Source organism: Ischnura elegans, chromosome 7 (genome assembly GCF_921293095.1).
Source record: "Ischnura elegans chromosome 7, ioIscEleg1.1, whole genome shotgun sequence".
Classification (NCBI taxonomy): domain Eukaryota; kingdom Metazoa; phylum Arthropoda; class Insecta; order Odonata; family Coenagrionidae; genus Ischnura; species Ischnura elegans.
Window position 1 is genome coordinate 56,584,688 of NC_060252.1, and position 23,222 is coordinate 56,607,909.

Genomic DNA, 23,222 nt, shown 5'->3' on the forward strand with positions numbered 1-23,222 from the left:
CTCTGTCATCTGGAATTAGTAAGTTTTGATAATTATTATTTACTTACTTAATTAATTCTTACAAGCTGTATTTGTGGAGCATAAGTTGCAAATGCAGGCCAATTCACAATTACAGACTGCCTTTCGTAGTTTTGTCTGTAATAGAGGACAAATGTTTGAGAGAGTTAAAAAAATAGAATATGATGTATCAATATAAAGTCAAAGAGGCTTAATTATTCTAAATTTATTATTTCGTAGTGACTAACACGGGTGTAAATTATGGTAAGCTAATTCAGGGATTTTGATGTTACTTAAACAATTTTTAATAAATACAGTCTTTTATTTCGGTAAAGATGTCGTTTAACTCAGGTTTTCCCTAAATTACTCTAGACATTAAATTTTATTCAAGCTTCTTCTTCTCAACCGTCATCAGCGTAACTATGTATAAAATTCAAAACCTTCATGTGAGATTTCTCTGTCTAAATGGCCTTCAGCAGGCTATCATGTATTATGATGAAGTGTCGATTTTCATTTCTGGTTAATATTTAAAAAAATAATATGATGTAAACTCAAGGCTTTGTATGGAGTGTTGGGAATTTTGGATGCGGTGTGAAACATCCCCAATCACATATTTGGTTGTCTCAGGAATACCCAATTTTCTCGTGCGGGTAAAGATGCGCGTTTCTACGGCGTTCTATGAATATTGTGTCGGCGTTATTAGCTTAGAAGGCGGAAGAGATGGAAAGGATATACGGTTGGTGAAAGAAACTTTCGAAAATCCTATTAGTATCTGTTGAAAGTAGGTGTTACTGACTGCTTGGAAATGGGTAACAGTTGAAAGTTGCTTGCGTGGAAATTGGCGAGAAAAGAAAAGGTGAAAACTTTGGCCAAACCAGAATATTGAGGACTTCGCTTTCATATGCTTTTCCATTTTCTCTTAAGATGAGAGTTCAATCTGCATACTCCCGTCTTTATAAATGATTATGCTCAGCATGATCCATGTATTTCCCATGCGTATGGTAAAAATATTTTGCAAATTTCTTCAAACACTCGACGTCAAGTACACTATTTAACCGTTAACCGTTAGGAATTTAATTTTCAGTGCAAAAAACGTTTGATAGTGTTGGTTACCAAGTGTGTAAGGTGGTGTTTTATAACCTGTAGCCTAAAATAGGCTTTTTCATTAAAGCAGTGAGTATAGTGTACATTCGAACCACAAAAATGACTAAACCTGGGGGTGCAAAGTCGATACATTACATGCAGTGTTAATGGCGAACCAAGGAATATGCTTTTAAAGGGAATGGAGGGTCATGGTAGACACCCTACCCCCAGGCAACGCTGGTTCCGGGGAAATTTTTTAAAAATGACATGCCTGCAAACACATTGTACATCATTTTGGCCCTTAAAATTAAATTCTAAGTAGATGCAGTTATTATTTGTCAAATTGATAATAGTTATTAATATTTGTTATATTTGTATGAGGCTTTGGGAACTAGATAAATCCTCTCATCCCCCGTGGTAACGTCTCTGTGTAGTATTATGCAATGTATTATTATAGAGAGCACGAGAAATTACTTTTAGAAAAATATGTGATAAACTTTTAACCTTCAGTTTTATATTTGAGATTAATGGTATTAAATTTTATCTTGACTGCCAAATGTTAAATATATCCTTATCAGTATTGAAGGCGTTTTTAATTTAGGGTAGCAGGAAAAAATCTCCATTTTTAGCAATTTTTCTAATTCGTGATATATTTTTTAGTTTAGATCAATCTCCCCGTTTATCTCCAAATATATTTATGTCTGTGTATTATAGGTTTTGTCCCATTCCCTTACTCCTTCTTTAACTTCTCTGGGTACGACTGGTAAACCGTCATGAAATACAACTCATCAATATCAAACTTCATTATATGCATTAAATCTTGTTATCTGCCTCTCACCTCCCATTAAATATTATGATGATTAAATTCAGCGATTGCTTGGTAAAAGTGTATATTTTTATTTTAATGTATGGGTCACTTTTATTCAATCATAATGATACATCTCGCCTGAATCGGTTGAATGCATAAAAGAGGGAGTTAAGATGATTTCCATCTTTTATGATCCATTGTTGCCAATAATATTTCGTGTATAAAAGGTTTACACGGAAGATGCAACGATGAATATACTATTCCTGTCCCTTCCCCTCGTTGAATCTGCCTAATTCCTGTATTTTCATAGTATTGCATGGTTTCAATATGTTTTTGTAGTAAAAATTCCCTTTATTATCTTCTTGCTGGTTACTTTAGTGATAAAAATGTGTCCATGAATATGGTTTCTCCCATTTTACTATTAATCCTTCGTGCTTTAAGAGTTTCATTGAATGTAGCTATTAGTTATTCAGTGATGTAGGAAGCGGGGTACACCTGGATGTTAAGCCTCCGCAAACTCGGGAGAGTACTTGATTGAGAAGGTCAATTATTTAAGTATTAATTGATTTTATAGTTTTCCCAACAATGTATTTACAGGGAAAACTCCATTCATGCAAAGTAAATAAACATGTACTTCGACATACAGTCCCAGTAATTATATTGTATCAATTACATAGGATTTATTCATTATAATGCATCAATTACATTGGATTTATTCATTATAATCCATTTATAACATCAGAAATTTACAAAATAGTTTCTTTCCTGAAACAGATCAAATTCACTACAAAATTTATTATATTTCCCACGCATTCTATGTGTTAGTGAATATTTGACTAATCTTGCTTTACAGAGTTTGATTAAAGCAAAGAAAGAGGTCTTGAATGAAAAATTGAAGTATTATGGTTCGATCGAGGAAAATGCCCAGGTTCTTATCAAATATTGCTATCCTCCGGTGATACCACGATGCGTCAACCACTCTCATTTTATCATGGTGTATAGTTTTTGCAAGCAATCTTCCTAATGATAATAGCGATCATGATGGAACGGCTCTTTCAACCCCTACACTTCCGCTGTTGAGTTGTGCTTTGGTTGCGTAATTTGACGCATTCGGGGGGAGTAACCCCTCAGAGCTCTTTTAGTCGGAAATTCCTGGCTGCGGAGTCAGAGTTCCCTAACCACCGCCATTTATCCCCATTGAGGTATTACAAATACAAGCTCACGTATTTGCAGTTTCAGGCAGTAGTGATGCATGGAATGCCGAATTCACTAAATATCTAGAAGTGTTCTAATCAAGATGTACGGCTAATCACCTGTGAAATACTAAGCTCTCTCAACCTATTTGTCTCTCTGCTTTTGCTTCAGCACGGTGCTTCAGAGACGTAACAAGCGTTGTAGTAAGGGTTAAGAACCAAGGTTGAAAGAAAAAAAAATGTATATTACGTGATAAATGTTATGAGTCTTATTGATTTATTACATTGTTAGCGAGGTTTTAAAGACTTTATGTGATGGAATTGTTACATAGTTGGTAGATTAAATGTTATTGGTAATTATCCACAGACGGTTAAATATCACTTTTCAAGTTTTTTTGGGCATTCAGCCTTTTCGACATTTTATTTAATACTCTGGACTATTGAGGACATTCATTAATTATCGTTGGACGAAAATATGCGTTTATAATTATCTAAAACAATTAATCATTGAGCTTAATTTTGACTAATTAATAGTTTCGGGCAATTGTAATCGCATATTTTCGTCCAAACTTTACTATTTAATATCCTTAAAAATACAGAATATTAAATAAAATGAGAAAAAAGGCTGGATATCCAGTAAAACCCGTTTTCATGGTAACTGCAAAGTGCACCCAAAAAAGTTTGCGTTGCGAAAGCTCGGTAACTAAGGAGTTGTGACTTCATGTTTATGGATTAAAAAATGCTTAAAATTTTCTCCCCTACCATCTATTGATGTATTACAGATTCCTCATGAAATACTCTGTATTCAGGAGCACGCATGATTGAAAAATAACCGAAACCGAGGTCAACAAACGTTGAAGATGAACTCTCATTTAGTTGTGGGAAAATAAATCATTAAAATAATTAATTAGCTAAAGCATTAATGAAAATTGAAATTATTAATATCTTCATACTTTTTCATCCCCTTAATTATTAAACTCAACGAAATAATCAATCAAATTTAGCATAACAATAAAACTTTTGTATTTGCAGTAAATTGACAGCTCTTGGAAATTTTCCGCAAGAAGTTTAATTTCACCACCGGTTTCAATATTTTTTTAACTTCCCTATCTGCTTAATTATCCTGAAAATTGTCTCACCTAGCAGCTTGTAAAACACCCTGTATATTTACTTTTATGGGGTATTATAGTAGCCGGGAAACGCAAGGACGCCGTAGGCGAAAGATTCTTGCGCGCGAGAGGGATAATGTCAGGAAGGCATCTCCTTCGTTTGTTTTTGTTAAGCAGTTTAAAACTGCTCGCCAGATTCCTTTGCGCTTGCTCTCTCTCGAAACGCCATCTTGGAATTATACCTCGAGTAGGAGAGTGATTCCAATTACGCCAATGTTAAGTTCTGTACAGGTGTGTTTCCGAATTATTTTGGTGGTAAATGTTTTCAATAATAATATGGAATCGTTTCTGGCTTGTTTTGGTATAAGTTCGATATATCCATGATGAAAGGACACAAATGTTAATTTCCACAATTTTTTATTCCAAAACTCAACACACGACCATTGTTTCAAATCATTGTCAAAATTCATTGAAAATGACACTGTGTTGAAACCATGGTGGAGGTTTTAGTTATTAAAAAGTGTGGAAATTACCATTTGTGTTCTTTCATCTTCCATAATTATGTTATGGGTTTTTAGTTATTTTAGGGCTTTTACACATAATAATCTGCGCAAATTAAAGTTTTGAGATCACCGCTTGGAATCACTGTGGTTCTCATAATCTTTAAGAAAAATCAACTGATTGAGATTCTTTCTAGACGATTGAGAGCATGCCGTTCCAATTGTATCTTCCTTAGAGAAAAGTCTTTTACATGCAACGGATAACGTTATCATAAGCTAGTAGGAATTCTTACCTCTCGAAATCTATATAATTGCTCGATCTCGATTTCCTCTATATTTGAACATTAAAAATCGATTTTAGATGTTAAAATTATCGATTTTTCCATCTCTATACCGGATTAGCCTACACAGCTATTTTTCAGGAAACAGTTACGTAAGGCTGATAGAATGAACAATAAACTGTATTCCGCATAGTGTTTGTTAACAAAATCCCTTCAATCTTTTCAGGTCATTATCAAGAGGTAACACAACCTCTGATAGTCAGAAAGCTGGACGTGAAACTCTTCTGTTACCTCTTGACAATTACCTAATGTTGTATAAGGTCAAAACCGGTAAGGTTTTTAATGAATTCTACATGGAATTTATCAAGAGGTAACAGAACTTGTGTTAGACAGAAAGGTGGAAACAAAACTCTTTTTTTTACCTCTTGGTAATTACCTGACAAGGTCGAAAACATTATAGTTTTTTTTAATACTAAGTGGAATATAACATTTTTTTGATTCTATCATATCACCTTTCCACGAAGTGAACCGGGGAGCTATTTGGATTTGCTGATTACGGAAGGGCTAGATAAGAGTAGTTTACTGGATAGCCTGCGGGTGTTATGGTTGCCGAGAGATGCACCAAGAAGTCCGAGGCGAAAATCTCCTTCTTGCGACAAGGATGAATAGATGATGAGTAGATGATTAATAGATGGTATAGATGAAGTAGATTTTTTGAAATGTTTTTCTACTACTTATATGTGTCTTTTTTGATTAAAAATAAAATAGAATGAAAAAGTGCGGACTGTTTTTTTTTCAAAAATGATCCGTCAATTTTTCGTACTAGCGATAGCGATGGAAAATTTCGATTTTTGTCGAAAATTCGAGCTTTTCATTTCAATTGAAAATCGGTTGCTCTAAAAATCGATTTTGACCTACATTTCTCCACTTTTCATTTTTCACTATAGTGGAGTACTCCACACGGGAGTTTTTATCAGGTTTTCAGGGCACAGTTACGGAAAGGTTAAAGAAGCCGATTTCACTGGATAGTCAGTGGGTACAATGGTTGCCGGGATACGCACAAGGAAGCCAGCGGGGAAGGTCTCCTGCGTGCGAAAGGGATGAATGTCAGGAAGCGATGCCTCTCCCTCGTTTGTTTCACACGCGCACGGTGTATAAAGACGGCGGATTCCTCCACACTCGCTTCCTCCCAGCATGTCTTCCTGCCACGGGGTGGAGCGACTCCAGCCGCCTTCCTCGCGAGACGCTATTACATCTCCATGAATAAATTGTCGCGCCCGAGAACATCCCAAAGGTAGCTCCGTCGCTTCGTGTCGCAAAAGGCAGAGCGTCACCTCCGGCTTTCTATCTAACACCCTCCCTCCTCCAACAGTGCTTTCTCTTCCTACATTTTAAGAGGATTTAGCGACGAGACGAGATCGAGGCAATTATACCACTCTGACTCTCTCACTCTGTACCAATATATCTCTCTCTCTTAGCTACTGCGACTTGATTCTTCACTTAAGGGAGAATGCTCGCGACTTTGCGATCCAAAGCAAACAATTTTCGCGTACGAAAATAAAAGGTAGTTGCACTAATTATTAAATATAATTATAACGCGATAACATTATTCAATGGCTTGTACGAGGTTCTGTGGGCCGAAACGGGTCGCACGTATTAAAACATGGAGGAAAAGTGTGACTACCTTTATTTGAATACGTCGGACTTTCATTGTGTCACACTTGAATCAGTTGAACTTTTTGTGTATGTTATTAGGAATAGGTTTTACATATTTGACGACATGAAAATGGACTAGAGAGTGCCATGAGAATACGAATAATGTGGATAATTCGCGCATTGAAATAAAAGGTAGTTGTAATTGTCCACAGTAATTTAATGCTCTGTTGTTAAGTACTGTTTTTAATTCAATAGGTTTTTCTGCTAAGTGATCCGATCGTGGCGCCATTTATGAGTAAAAAAACGTAGTTTGGCTTCAAATACGGCAATCATGTGCTTATAACTCAGCAGGTAGTGTGGTATGGTCCCCGCATATAATATTTCTCTCTATCCTTATGTTATGACGAATATTTTAACAATTTAATTGTGAAAATCATATTATATTCTAGTAGCTGTAAATATTTTTTTTTGTATTTTGCCATTTTACAGTATATAAGTTTGTATGAAATTGCTCATTTTCAAATGTAATTTCCAGAAATTTTTGCATGGATAGCCTTTTTGGGTCCGTCAACCAATATGGTTTTAACAGTATATTTTGAAATTTTCATGAAAATGACATCTACTTTGATATGACGTAATGACAAATCTCTTCTCGCTCCGATCTATTTGAAACCTTTCCCTTTTCACCCCGACTCCTTAAGCTGAGAATTCTCAATTCCCACGGACATCTTAGCCACCACAAAACACTCAGTTACGGGTCACCACAATAGTACATTGGACCTCACCAAGGTTGCAGTGCAAACAATTTAGGTGAACGGAGAGGAGTGAAATGATAGCTTCATACATGGGTGTGCGATATGGCACTTCTGAGAATTCAGGTTGATTTTCGTGTATTCTCGTTTACTCCGACCGGTTCTACAGCTGATCTCCCAATCTTCTTCAGGATATTCTCAACGATGGAATACAAAGCGTCTCTTCCTAAATTTTAAGAGGATTTAGCGAGGAGACGGGATCGAGGCAATTATACCACTCTGACTCTCTCACCCTCTCTCACTCTGTACCAACATATCTTTCTCTCTTAGCTACTGCGACTTGATTCTTCACTTAAGGAAGAATGCTCGCGACTTTGCGATCCAAAGCAAACAATTTTCGCGTACGAACAAAAATATAATTTGAGAAATTAGACAATGGGCTGACAAGAAAATCTTATTTAGTGATATAATCTCTAAATAAAATATTGTGATTCAATATAATATTGAAATGCTACGATTAGGCGTGTAATCGCAATCTACGTATATTTTCCATGCTTTCATATCATGCATTTTAAGGCCCATAGCTTTTATGTGGTCATTCTATTTGCGCTTAAAAAACCTTTATGTTTCAATGTACCGGTTGATGGTCTTTAGATGTGCTTCTAGGCACAGCTCGCTGGAGGCTAACTGTAGGTGACGTGCATTATTGTAATGCTGGTGGCGAGATGTAAACAGTTTACATTCGTGCTAACTTGATCTACGCAGAACAGTTTGACGCTTGGGATGAAAGTCACGAGAATGCGCTATGGTGACTGACTGTACCCATTCAGAGGCGACATATAGTAGTGAGCTCTGTCCTGGAAGACAGGCTCCTCTCCTATATTCGATTAAAAAAAAGCTCATACTTGAAATGAATACTTTATTTATTTCGTGAATGAGTTCTTTATTGGCCCAGCCAACTTAAAGCTCATCAAAATCTAGCAACAGCATGATAGATTTATTGCTGTTCCGCTTTTAAATGCTAATTTTGCTCAATATAATGAATGAAAATAGGCCTTTTTGTGAATTGAAGAGGGAAATACATAAAGGAAGGGTAAGCTCCCAGAATGCCTCGTAAGTACCTACTCCATTGAAAACTTTCTTAACCGGTAATAAACTTTAATAAATAAATGTCACTTTCAGGCCGGGATTTTGCTGATATGAGACAGTGACAACCAATGCCTTAACGTGTTGTGTTAGGTAACCGAGTAAGTTAAACGAATAATCCATGCCAGCCCTCTTAATATATATTATGACCTCAATACATATACCTTATCTTCGATAAATTTGTCTTTTCCGCAAATTTGGCGATCAGTGGCATAAAGTCTCATGAAATCCTTGAAGTGTGTTAATATTTTATTGCGGCTTTTTTCAGGTACCAGAGCCAGCAAGTAAACTGCGTGATAGTAAGTGTCATTTTATGAATCATATTACTTCACAAACAATTCATAATTCAACATATTCTCCTACTGTCGGCGTTAAAATGATGTGGCGCTCTAATTTGAAAATTTATATCTTTGCTTCAGTGCATTCTATGATAATTAGTAATGCGTCATTTGAAATAAATTAATTTAAACTATGCATTATCTGATCATTTAAAAATTTCAAATAAATTAAAAAGCGTTTCTATCAGTTTTAATTTTTCATTCGAGGTAAAATATAAGACTAGATAATGTTTAAACATCTTCAATTTTTTTTGTGTGTTAATTTTCAATGTGTTGATTAACAGCAAAATGTCCACTCTAAAATACATAAAAGCCATGTTATTGATTATAACTAATGTTTAAACTTCATTGTAGAAGATGAATGCTGTAGACATAGTAGTTTCCCTAGGTTAAGTTGCAAGTTCATGAAGTTAACAAAACGGCTAATTTTACGGTGCGCGGAGTCATTTATTGCACTGGCGTGCCTGCGTTTTTGAATTTTTCATTAAAAAAAACGAATCAGGATTGAAAATAAATTTGTCTTAACAATGACGTGTTATTTATGATTGTAGCATGCACTAAAGCCTAGATAAAATTTGCAAAGTACAGCTGCACATCATTTTGACGCCGACAGTAGTTATGGAAGGTAATTGAGAATATAGATAGTCTGTACCTCCCAATACTGTTCATTCACGCAGCTTAGTCACGAATAGTCTAAGGTTTCTTTTCTAGTTGCCAGTGAACGTGAATGCTTACGTAGTGATAGTGCTATTTGATGAGCGCGTACTTACCTCTTGCAAATTTCACTTAAATTCCGCTACATATTCCATTACGGCGAGGAACGTATTCCGTAAGGTGAGCATCCATATCTTTCATGTACAAAAATTAATGAATACACTGAAACCCCATCTGCGTCGTCCCAATATAGTCCTGTACGCATAACTTGAGAAATCTCTTGAGCAGTAGAATAGGTGATGAGAGCCTCATGGAAGTGAGAAAATTCCCAAGGCTGTGATAGAGTAGAGAATATTTGATCGGTGGGTGAAGGGTATGAGAAAGAAAAAGTATATTGTTATGGTTGATAGGGAGAGAGGTAGGCTCTACTCTGGAAGATGACGCTGTTACGAAAATTAGTTTGCGGCTGTAAAAGATTACTGTCTTCCCGTTAGCGTAAATATTAACCAGAAAAAGGGCTCAAATTCTTCTGAAGGAGATATTTAAAAGCACTCATTGGAATAAATATTTCGTGAACGCTTCTTGAATCTTTCAGAAGTGTATAATTGGATTGAAAGAGGCAGAGCTGGAAGTTTCCTCAGTTTTCTGAGGGCACATATGAGGATCACCAGACGATGAGCGATATCATGGGATGAGAAGCACGGCTATCCGTTATCGCATGCACCCAATAAATTGCTCTGGTGAGTGTGGAACACCAAGTTGAATTATCAAAGGCATCTAGGGTGACTGATGATATATTGTCGGTAAAATTGTCGTGTAAGTGGTTTCAGTTCTCATCTTAGATCCTTGTAAATCATAGAGGTGGTAATTGAATAAGCATGAATCGCCCTTTAATGGGAGAAATATACATGCTTTTGGTGCTCGTTAGCGTTAATGTATTTATAGTTAAATAAGCAATAAATGTTGTTCATTTCCTATTCATTCTTCGTATATAAGTTATAAGTAAATTTGTTTTGAAGTTGCACACCTACTAATGGTTAGAAATAGCAGATATGAAACGATTTCATATTTCTTGTATGATTTATTCAAACGTTTTTCATTATGATTTTATTGAGTATAACATTTGTTAGGTTGGTATTATCAATAAATATACTTTGGATATTAATTTGGTCTTAAGTTTGTAAATTAGCAGCTGGATTATGAAATATATTACGCAAAGAAAAAATGTGAATACAGCGCACTACAGGTGAAACGTGTCTATCAGGTGCAAAAGTGCAGGATAAAAAGTTGGGAAAAGCTTGTTTTGGAAAAATGAAAAATCCTTCTTTGTGGATATTATATAGGCAAGTTGGAAGATCTGAATATCTTTGGCTTGGTTCCTAGTGGTCGTATCTTATTTTAGTTGAAGAATCAATCAATTTGGACATTTTATATAAGTGGAAGGGGGACTCAGAATTCTAAAATTTGCCTGCCCTTAGTAGGCTGTCATTGCGTCTATGAACTCAAATTTTCCTTTCTTATTCGATCGGAGCTCTTTTGGAAATACCTGAATATTTGCCTCTTATACCAATTAGAGTTAATTTGCATTCATTGCTGTTTATGTTCTTTAGCTATGCTAACTCGTATTATGATAATGTAAGCTGATCCGATCAAAGAGGGATATTAATTACTTGATTATACTAGCGATGGGAGGGGGCACAAAAAATACCATTGTATCTTTCATTTTAAGCGGTTTAAACCCTAAAAAATATCTCTACATTTTTTACTATAAATCAGTTGAAATCGGATATATTTCGAAATTTGTTTTTATGCCAAAAAAATTCAATGAGAGGTCAGTGGTTTGAGCTTCAATGTAATTTGATTAAATGATATCGAATTATTCATCAAATTATAATATCTCACTGTTATAGGAAAATGTATATTTGTGGAAAATAATAACAAATATATATTTATTAAATAATGACTCAACATGTTTCACTGCTTTGCAACATTATTAGGAATAGCTGGAAGGTTAACCATGCTAGAGGAAATATCAATATCTGATGATGTTACAGTACACTGCAACATATTGACACATTTATTAATAAATATTAATGTGGCAAAGTGCAAATTATCTATATTCCACATCCTAAAATGGACTTCCACAAAGTGTTTGCCTCCACGATTTATTTCTTCCTAATGCAGACTGGGGTCTGTATTTGTCTACTTCTCCTGAAATAGAGGGCTCTGTGTAACGTAAGGACTGACATTTACGATAGTGCCCTAGCAAATTGCTTGAGTAGGGTTTGCCTTGGTAACCGTAACCATGATAACGTTAGCGGTTCAGGTGAGACTTATGCGTTTGTGTGCGCAGGTATCCTTGAGTGTATATTCGGCTACTCGCCGTTTAACCTCTCTCACCGCTATGTCCTCATTGCGGTCCGATTTAAGCGGAATTAGTGGAAGCGTACTCCTAATGGTAGTGAAGCGTTTGTTCATTTTTTCAAGCCACAGACGCCGTTGGATTATCAGTCCTGCCCGTGCGATTTGCCCCATTCTCGCGAATAGTCCAGAAAATGACACGGCAGTCATGTGCATTGAATAGGTATGGGGAGTGTTGCACCTTTTCTGGATACATTATGTATATTATCTTAACTTCGTATGTGTTGTGAATTCGATATTGTAATTCATTTTATAGTCACTGCAGTTTTGAGTTTATTTTTATGCACAAAATTACTTTCTATGTTTTTCTTTAGTGAATGAGTATTTTTGGTTTAATGTTTCTTTTTTCATTTCTCCATTCAAGAATTTTGTAGTGTGCCTAGCTACAGGTTTGTTGCCTTACAGGCTACCGTACTTCCCTGAATGAAAATGTGTGAGCATATGTACGGAAGAATAATAATGATATTAAATACTACGTAATTTTGTGTATCTTTCTCTTGTGGATGTTATTTTTGATATCTTTGCCCAGCTTCCTAGTGCTCGTATCTCAATTCAGTTTGTGAAGCAGTCAATTTGGACATTTTTGGTGTTTTTACATTTGCCTGCCCTTTGTAGGGGCTGTGTTCACGTTGGTGTAGTGAGGTGCTGCATTTTATGCAGCGATGAGAGGCAATACGATATTTTAAAAACAAATCGTTCGGCCGACCGTTGAAAGGTAAACCAGTCTAGTGGTGAATTGCTGCTATTTATATTTAATTTGACTGAAGCCGTGAATTCCAAAATATCACAAGTCCAGTTGGCAAGTTTAAAGGCGGTAAACTTTTCCTTTTCCTATTCTAAACCACTTAACATACATCTTGTCAATTTCACCTTATGAATAGATATGAAAATATAGTCAATGTACACTCGTAGTGAGTCAAAGAAACAGTTTCTAGTTGCCATATAAACTTCCTATCACAAATTCAGAGCAAGCGGGCATTACAAGTTTTATGATTCATTGTTTTAATTACTCCGTTCTTTTTTATGGTATTTGGATATATTAGTGCCTAATTCCGACTCTTCATCTTCTTGAATCTAATCCACTTCGTAAATAATAGAAAGCGAGTAATTACAAGTAAAACATAATATAAATAAATCCCACCCTAAATACATGACCTCAGCGATATAAATTTTTCATTTGAACAATATATTAGGTACTAATATTTGGAGGATCCATGTCTCACGATAGACCGGTCTATTTTTTTCCGGGCATATTGCTCATTAAAAGTCTTGCGCCATTATCTTGCGATTTCTAGGACATGTAGAGTAGGCTTTTTTTCAATATCCAGCTGTATCTCTAGCATTCGCAATTCGTCTCAGTATTCTTTCTGGCGTAAATTTTCTGTTTGAGATAAATCTAGATGTCAACAAACCGTCTTAATACGTTGAAATTTGAAGATAATTACTTAAGTTTCATACGAGAAATTAGTCACAGAAGAAGGTACATTCACAGAAAATGAGTGTAGCCTCTTCTCAAGAAATTTACTCCTAACATTCTATATGAGACATAGCCAGATGTCAACCAACCTACGCCTTAATACTCTCTACTTTTGATGATGATAACTTGAGTTGTAAGCGAGAAATTAAGTTACAAAAGAAAATACCTAAGGCCAGAAAGGATTTCAGCGTATTCTAAAGAAATAAACGACGAATGTACTGGTATTAGAACTTCACCTCAGTATTTATCTGTTAATTTTCTACTTGAGGTTAAGCCAGATGTCGACAAATCTTTGCCTTCATATAATGAGGTTTTGAAGATAATAACTAAAATTTCAAGCGAGTAATTCGACCCGAAATGAGATACAAACGGCTGGAAAGGAGTGTAGTTCCTCTCAAGAAAATACTAACGAATGTACTGGTTTATCGATTCGAAAAACACTACAGTGCGCATCGATATTTCGAGAAAAATACACCGGACACACCGGTGGACCGCACATCCCCGGCCCTCGGTGGCCCAAGGAGGTGCAAATACGGGAATGTGTCCACAGGGAGGGGGCGACGGTGGTCTTTCCCCCTGAGTGGGTGGACCTTAACGATATAATTCCCAGTGGAACGACCGTGCACATTGATTAATTATGCCCTCCGTGGAACCATCCGAAACCGCAAACCCGACGAGCTCGCTCTACACTCCAAACCAATATCTAACTGCGTGCATCGGCTCACCCACCATCTCTACTTCCGTCGCCTCCCATTCCCTTATCGCTTACTGGCTGCTCATTCAACACGAACTTATGCATGAGTTTCCGCTCTCTCCAAACCTATACATACCTCCAGTGGGTTCAGCGCTTCATAAAGAGGTCGATTTTACCGGGTAGGCAGCTGCATTATCTTATGATTAGGTTGAAGATAAATGTTTTCGATGATTAGTGCTAGTGTATGTATTTTATATTCTTGGGTTCGGCATCCGCTCTCCCCAAGGCACTATGCTTTCAGTAAGTTAGTCCTTTTAATAGGTAAAATCCACTGGAAAAAAACTTAAATTGAGGAAGCCAAGTTATGCAAGTTATTTTTTTACATTCTTAGTAAGGAACAGACATTAGGCAAAGAAAACAAACGGGATCCACAAGATAATTAGTGGTACAATTGATTTTTCACTCGATATCAGCACACAACAGAAACTCACTCGTACCTTACCATGTTGTCGTTTATATCTTTTATCAATTTCTTTAACTAACTCTTAAAAAAAATCATTTTTCCATCTGGGTTTCTCACCCCCTCAATTATCATATGATTTTTTTGCAAGAAAAAAATTGGAAACTACGCGATGCACTTTGCGTTGATTAATAAGCTTTATACTTTAGAGTATGTGTAAAATGAGTTGTTTCTATTTTAATCTCATGAATGCTAATGTATTGATAGTTTAATGCCAATCAAGGCAGAATTTTTTTATTGAATGAGCTATCAAGTGTTGTATTGTGTCCTTAAATATTTATTTCAATAGCAATTGTTTGGAGGTTGGACTTGAAGATAGTTAAAAATATATTAACACCGCTCGTGAAATTAAGTGCTGGTGGAAAATTACCAGTATTTATGAATATTAGAGTACGTACCCTACTCTCACGAAACTTGGTGGTTTACTGCTTTTCAAGAGACTAAATTTACTGGCCATGCGGTTCCATGTTCTATTATTATAAAATTTTTGGGTAAGAAGTTATTTTCGAGAAATATACGATGCGGTTTGCGTTAAATTTTATTGGTTCGGGTTCGGCTGCATTTAACGTTTTATGATATAATCTAGTGGCGCAAGTCTAGAAAAGGAGGAGTGAACGTTAAAATTAACATCTTAGAGCAAAGTTAGGCGTTTGATCTAGTGCATGTTAAATTGTAGCTTGAGTGTTTTCGTTAATTGAGGATTACTTGATAATTCATTTCAGCGAAAAATTATTACAAAATAGTGTGATATATCTTTTGAACAGAACTAAGAATTTCCGCCATAAATAGCTGCAAACCATATTTGATAACCGTATTTGTTTGTTTAATAATTATGCTGTCATTACAGAGTTCCATACACTGTGATTGTGCTTTAAAGGAGGTCAATTTTAGGCAGCGGCGTAATGAGCATCTTATGATGCGATTCAGCGGAAATAAGCGGCGTATTTGAAAAGAATTTTTAAGAGAGGTAGGTAAGTCACTATTATTTCACCTTTTGACAGACAGTCTTTTTTTATTTAATTCCATTGACTATCCTATTATATCCAGCTAAAATATTTGTCAATAATTTACTAATAATAATGTCGTTTTTAAACATAATTTGAAATGCCTTTTTATAATACCCACATAGCTTAGATTATTGGTAATTATTATTACGGATTATGGCGGATTAGGATCTCTTCGAAATTTATGAAGCATCCTTTTACTCATTGAACCGTTTCATGCCTGAATGCTCCGTCTAAATTTAATTTATATCTAATTGAGTTTATATTTAAATTCAATAGCTTGGAGCAAGGCTATATATTCTAATTTCCCGATCCAGGACTAAGAAATGCTGGAGCTGAGTGAAACAAAATCTAACCTTCGTTAATACTTCTAATAATCCTTTCCTTTTCATCTTATTAAGTTAAATGTGTGAAGTAAAATCCCATCTTTGATATTTTTCTAGTTATTTATAGCGTTGTGTGAGAAACACTAAAATGTCCTCTTGAGGAGTTATGATTTTATTACTCCGACACTTGCATATTGATCATTGTCTACCAAAGTCCCCAATGTCATGTAATGTATCGGTTTTATTTCATGTAGATTAAACACTGTTTTCTAAAATAAAGTTACTTAAAGGTCATGGCATGCATCAATCCACAAAAGAAATCTTTTCTACACCTATTTTTGAATTTCTGTGAGTACATTTCTACAGAAAACGGGGCTAAAATTCTTACTCCATTCATTTCACTAAAATTTAGATATATCAAGTTTTGATTCTTTAATGCACATCCTCCCCGGAGATGCTTCGATTCGAAGTTCTTAATACGGCCCTGGACGATCTTTGCCCCTCCATCGGTATTCTTAGCTCTGTACACGATCGTCTTATCTTTTCCCTTATTTATGCTCCAAAGTGTATTCCCTTTCTCTATTCTAAACCTTTGTTCATTTCAATACCCCCTTCCCATCTTTCCCTTTGGTCTTCTCGACTCAAATTTAATATCTTGAAGAGCTTCTGCATCACGGAAACCATGCCCACGCTTTTTGGAAAGCTACTTCGTTTCACCAGACGATGGGAAAATTTAAAGCAGCACTCTATTTGCATTCACATTGCTATTTCCATGCATAATATATTTATCTGTCAAATTGATTTTTACGCTTTGAGATATACTTTCTACGAAAATATTTGGTATTATCTTCATAAAGGTTGAAAAACCGATTCAGCTTTTGATCAAAGCTAACTCTTCATTTGTATCGTGTCTAAAATATATTTAAAAAATATGGCAAAAAATGTAATGCTTCCGAGAAAATCTATTGTTGTATTACGAAAAAATTATTTATCTTCTGTAATACTCACAATTGTTATTACTCTGCTTTATTCAGTTTATAGTAATTAATTCGAGGATATTTATTTATTCTACGAATAATCGGAGATACACAACGCGTAAAAGTTATCAGAGAATGTACGATTGTTGTTCATTTTCATTCATTTGACGTTAGTTAAACCATTAACTGTAATCCAATTTAAGTCAAACAACTTTTACTCGTGTAGGCTAGTGAAACAAGATAATACCATTCATTAAAGGTCACTTAAGTCGTAGAAAACAATTTTGTTTAGGCAGTAGTCCATTTGATTATTTATTTGTTTAAAAATAATATTTATTGGGAAGTTTGATAATTTTTTTCGGTTAAAGAAACCATAAAATAGTCATGAAATTGTTCAGGTACAAATTTGACCAAATGTATTTTGGCGTACTTGCATTTTCAGTATATTGTGCCAATTACATTGTCAACTACTTTGATAACTATAAGGTACGTTCGGGAGGTATGTCCCGTTTTGTAATAAAAAAGAACAAGTACAGCTACCCCAAAGAAATTTATTGTAGAAAACTCTACCTATCGTATACTATTTTCGGATTAAATCCCGTGATATTCCAGGCATTTGTCATAAGGAATAAGTTTTTGTATAATCTCCTCGTAGAATGCTGCCACGTATGTAGTCCTCCATGAGGTAACATATTGTTTCAGCTGTTCATCGCTGTTGTACCCCTGTTGCTATTATTTTGTATTTCAAAACGGAACTTTCTTTCCGAACATACCTTTATACTTTCGATATAATTGGTACTTTTAAACAACTTCATCCATCCATCTTTCGTTGAATTTACCTTAATGGGCAATAAGTAAATATTTAAAAAACGTTCCTTATATAATTTTTATTAATCGCATAATTATTTAGCTGCTTGCTTCCACTCCACGCATCGCGCTAGTGAAGAAGCAATTAATGTTTTTCAGAAAATTAGCCGCCATAAGGGAGTCGACCAATTTTATGTTGTCGTATTGAGCTTTCTTAAATCTCTCTTAAGTCAATTTGTCCTTTGAGGAAGCCTCAAAGCTAGTTGATGATTTTTACTTCGATATCTTTCAATCAAGGCTCTACCGCTCTATTCTCTTAGCGAAGTGAATGGTGTACCGTGCAATGACGTCGGAAAGCGTTTCAGGTCCCTTGACATCAATTGATATTCGAGCTCTTTTTAATCAGCATTTATTGAAGTTTGTGGAGTACTAGGAGAGTTTTGGCTTATATATTAGGATTAGTGCGAAAATTGTCCATTCAATGAGACTCACTAGCATGATGAACACATTTCATGCACATTCCCCATTGTCACCGGTGCTTCAACCCATTTTCTGTTCTTTGATTCTGCAAATTCGACCCGGTATAAAATACCAATAATTTTTTCCAGCTGGTTCCAATGGTTTTCTTTTGCTATTATAATATTGCTCTTTGTATCTAATCATCACCATCATCATCATAATAAGTCAACAATAATAAGATTAGTTTGGTGCCGCCCTCCATTTCTCTCTCCTATCCTAGTATTATCATAGTGACGAATTTCTTCTCCTTTAAATCCTTAATAAACTGTCCCATGTAACTCATTCGGGGCAGTCTCTTTCCTCTTCTTTCCCTTTACGTGTCCATTCTAGGGTTGTTTTCATCAGGCCATCATACCTCATAATGTGGCCAACTAAGTTTTTCCGTCTTCTCCTTAAGGTATTTAGAAGACTTCTCTTTATTCCCACTCTTTTCAGCTTTTCCTCATTACTTATTCGATCGATACAAGAGGAAGTACTGAGAAGAGTAGGTGAAAAGAGCAATCTTATACATATAAATATAGAGGCGTCAATTATCATATTATTAGGATTCAAAAGTGCGGATAATATTATTATTATTATAAACTAAAATATAAACTAATTAATTATTCAATTAGTTTAAGGTTTATAGAATACTAGTCTTTTTTCCCACTCCTATTAGCACTTCCTTATTACTTATGTCCATGTTTGAAGTCTTTGTAATCCATTTTGAATTCCTACCATAGGTGATGCGTTATTCTTTTGTAGTGAGTGAGTCTAATTTACGTTGAACAAGTAAGTCAAATTGTGTGATTACCCCACGTGTTCCGGTGCCGCATGCAGGCAGTCAGCTTTTGGTCGCCATGTAGAACGGTTGAACTGGAGAGTTCTCCTTTTTGTCATAAAATGAGCAACCTGAAGTTTTGCATTTTCAATGGTCGTGGTCCGCCTGGTCTTTCGGTATATTAATCAAGTATCCATCGCGGAACAATACATTTTATCTTCATCATTTTTCGGAAATATCACATTTAGAATGCTTCCACTCTTGAATTCTCAGCTGCTGTCAACGTGCAAACCTCGCTTCAACGGAGAAACATGCTCCATATGTAGCATGGGATGAATTGGATCTTTACTTTTATACTCGTATTCTCACCTGTAAGATTTTTCTTTTTCTGCAAAAATCCGCGTCGCCTGCGCTGCTCTATTGAATATTTCCTTCTTTCCTCATCTGTCGTTGATAATTCGTCTTCCTAGTTGGCTAAACTCTTCACCTCTCCGAGCTTTTGTTTTCCTAAATTAATTTTCATCCTCTCTTCTGCTGCACACTAGTACATTAGTTTCCTTTTTGGTGCTATCAGTTGATATCTGGTCATTTTCGGTTCCATATTTGTCAAAGTGTTCTTCAAAGCATTCTCTGTCTTGGCTATAACTACTCTGTCGTCATCAAATCACAGCATACTAATTGTTTATGCGTTGATATTGACACCCATAGCATTAATTTATTATATTTAATGCACGTATTTCTCGTTGTAAGCATTAAAAATTACGGGGGACAGTCCACAACCTTGTCTCACTTCTTCCTATGCCTACTTTTGCTCAGTCGAGTCCAAATTTTATCACAGCTATTCGGTTTTCATACTAACTCTGCACAATTCTACGATTTGAAGTTTTAGTGAACAATGTGCAAGATTGCAGAAGCGAACTCGGAAGTAGCCTTTATCTTAAAATTTGGCCAGAGTGGAGAGCTTGAGGTGCGAGAAAGTCCCTTGTCATTGTGAAAGGTCGTAAACCACCCGAAAGCATCCTGGGCCAGGGTTTGATAGCCACAGGGAGCCCATGACTCAGCACCTGAGATACTGTTTGAGAAAGTTTGTGTGAGCCATGCCCATGAAGGCGCTTTTATTGCAAGTGGCCTCGAGATGGCGGATCATAAAGAGGGAGCGATATACTGTCGGGCGTGGATTTATTCCATAATCCAACTGCATATGCAAGATTTCGTCGTAAACCAGGTCGCTTCGGAGTGCAGTGTTGGGAGCAACAATTTTTGCGGTAGACGGGCTATTCGGTGGCATCTATGTAACACTTACGCTGTCTCCCGTTTTCCTCATAGACACAGGAATGGGTAGAGTGGGTCTGTTTCATCGCTTGGCCCCGAGCCCAAATTTTGGTCATTAACGGTGATTGTCGGCGTAAAACTGCCCAACTTGCCTCATCAATGTATGTATACAAGAAGATAGTTTATTGCTTTACCATGTGGTGTTAAATTTTTTCCGGACTCAATGGATGGGATTTGCTTGGTGACGGCTGGTTTTGGAAAGTTAAGCCGGTTTTACATTGATTGCTCTATGTACTCTACACAAATTCACTGTACTAAATTTATCCTTTAATAATAAACATACCGTGAATCTTTCCCGGAGGTAAGAAACTTTCATTAGAGATATGAAGTGAAGCTACTTTGCAGTTTTCCTCATAGAACTTTATTTCACCAGAGTCAGTGGCGTAGCCAGGGGGGTACAGGGGGTCCGCCCCCCCTCCACCCCCGAAATATAAAAACACAATTATTTTTTTTCATAAAAGAAACCAAAACATATGAAAATTATGAATTTACAAAATATTTCGTAATAAAATTAAGTTTTTCGATTATGAAAAGTGTTAACATTAGTATAAAACCCACTGATTAGTACCCTGTTTTTTTTTTAAATTTCCTCCCCTGGTTTTGAGCCCCCCCTCCCGAACAAAATTTCTGGCTACGCCACTGACCAGAGTCAACATATTTCACTGCGATTCAGCATTATCAAGACTCACCTGAGACAGCAGGGGGTCAGAGGGAGTCTTGGTAATGCCGCAGTGCAGTGAAACATGTTGACTCGTGTGAAATAAAGTTTTGTGTGGAAATATCAATTCAATTCCTATAATGAATCTCCACAAAATAGTATCAATTCAATTCAATAGTATCAATTCAACCTTCAAAATAGTATCAATTCAACTCTCATAATGAATCTCCACAAAGCATTTGCCTTTTCGATTCAATTTACTTTCACTAGAGAGTAAGCAACAACGAAAAACAATAGGACCGTTCACAGGGTAGCCAACTAGTATGATATCGAGGGCGCTGTTTGGAAATCTATCACAATTCCGAAGGCAACATATAAAATATACCACCCCATATTCGACTTTTACCCACTGTATAAATTTATTTTGGAATGAAAATCGAAATATAACATATATTTCATGACATTTTATATGCTAACCCTTAACTAGCAGAGCTCAGTTTCGAATTCACACTGCAAGTTTTCTAGGCCCAATATTATGAAAAAACTTTGTTTCCTTGAGCTGTGGGGTCGCTCAGTCAATTCCAATTTCACAACTGATAAAAGTATTCGGTCGATTGGAATGGAAATATATTAGATTTTTACCGAACCGAATATTTTTAACTTAATCTGGTACATTATTCCAGATATTTGATCCTACAACCTGGAATGATTTATAGAAAGAAGTTGTGCGATGAGCGGGATAGTAGTTGAGGTTTGCGTCTGATCTTGTAGTCATAGTAGTTTTATGCTAGTGATATATTACGGTGAAATTGTGGGGAAAAATTTGTCCTGAATCTGTCGTCCTCTGGCCATTAAATATTAGGTAAATGCGATAGTTCCAACACTTTTCCCGAGTTCGTGACTTCATTTGTGCCTTGGATCATTTACTTGACCCTTAAAGGACCAAGGGAGGACTAAAAAATGTCCACCTTTTTATTATCTCAATATTTTACGTACTGATCATCCAATAAAGATTTATAACTTCGATATATCGTCAAATATAGGTTTAAAAAGATAAGTATATCTTGATGTATATGGAAAATTTTGTTCATACAATGTTATGTGAGCGTAAATACGCGGTGGACACAAAGTAACCCTCCCTTTGTCCAACCTCTGTGAAGAAATTTTATCATAATTTCGTTTTTGAACAGTTTATAAAGATTTGAAAACTTCAATATTTTTATCGCGATTTTATGACTTTCAGTTGAATAAATAACTTTTAAAATGTTTTATCAATACAAAAGCACAATTGCCGAAGATATATTCTGTTTCATGATTAGTTAAAACGAAAAATATAAATGGACAATTTTTGACCCTCCCTTGGTCCACGGAGTAACCGGAAAAAGGTTGGTCCTTTAAGGGTTAATGGAAAAGAACATTTCCCCGGAAAGGTAAGACCGTTCACATGAGAGTAAGAAACAAAAAAAAACATAATGGGACGAATCACCAGTCTTAGGGCTGCAAAATAATATGGTATTGGGTACCTTGCTTGGAAAATATCTCAATTTATCAGGCCGCTTATGAAATACATATCAGCATATTAGATTATTTTACTATCGTGTCGAAACACTGGTTTATTAATTAACATATATTGAAGAGGAATTAAAGAAAATTTAATTTTCATTTGTATAAAGTTAAAGGCTGGCGGATATTCTTCGTTGAACCACAATTTAGGAATGGTATGTCTACTTCGCACTTTTCAGAGTGACACTGATTGACTGAAACTATGGTAATGAAGTGCCATTGTGAATTTTGCAATTTGAATTGTCATTTTCTTTCATTTTATTACCGAGGTCGATGAAAAAAAGCCTTCCCATCTATAGACTCCAGTTGTTAAAAAAATGTTTAAAAATCAGGTTGTTTTGAATTACGCCGATGAATAGCCAAAATGATCTATTTAATGTAATTTTTTAACTGAGCATACAATGGCATCCGATTTTTTCTTTATTTATTATTTACATTTTAAAATTCAATGCATATATATGTTTTGGAGCCAATTTCCATCAAATTTCATTGCTCTTCATTATGCCAGTTGTAATTCCATTCAATGAAATGAAATTATAATGTTATCTTTTCGTGTTATATTTGGCGTGTTTTGCAAAAATAAAATGATGCAATGAGCTAAGTTTCGATTGAATTATTCCACAGTTTCCAAACAGAAATATATTTAA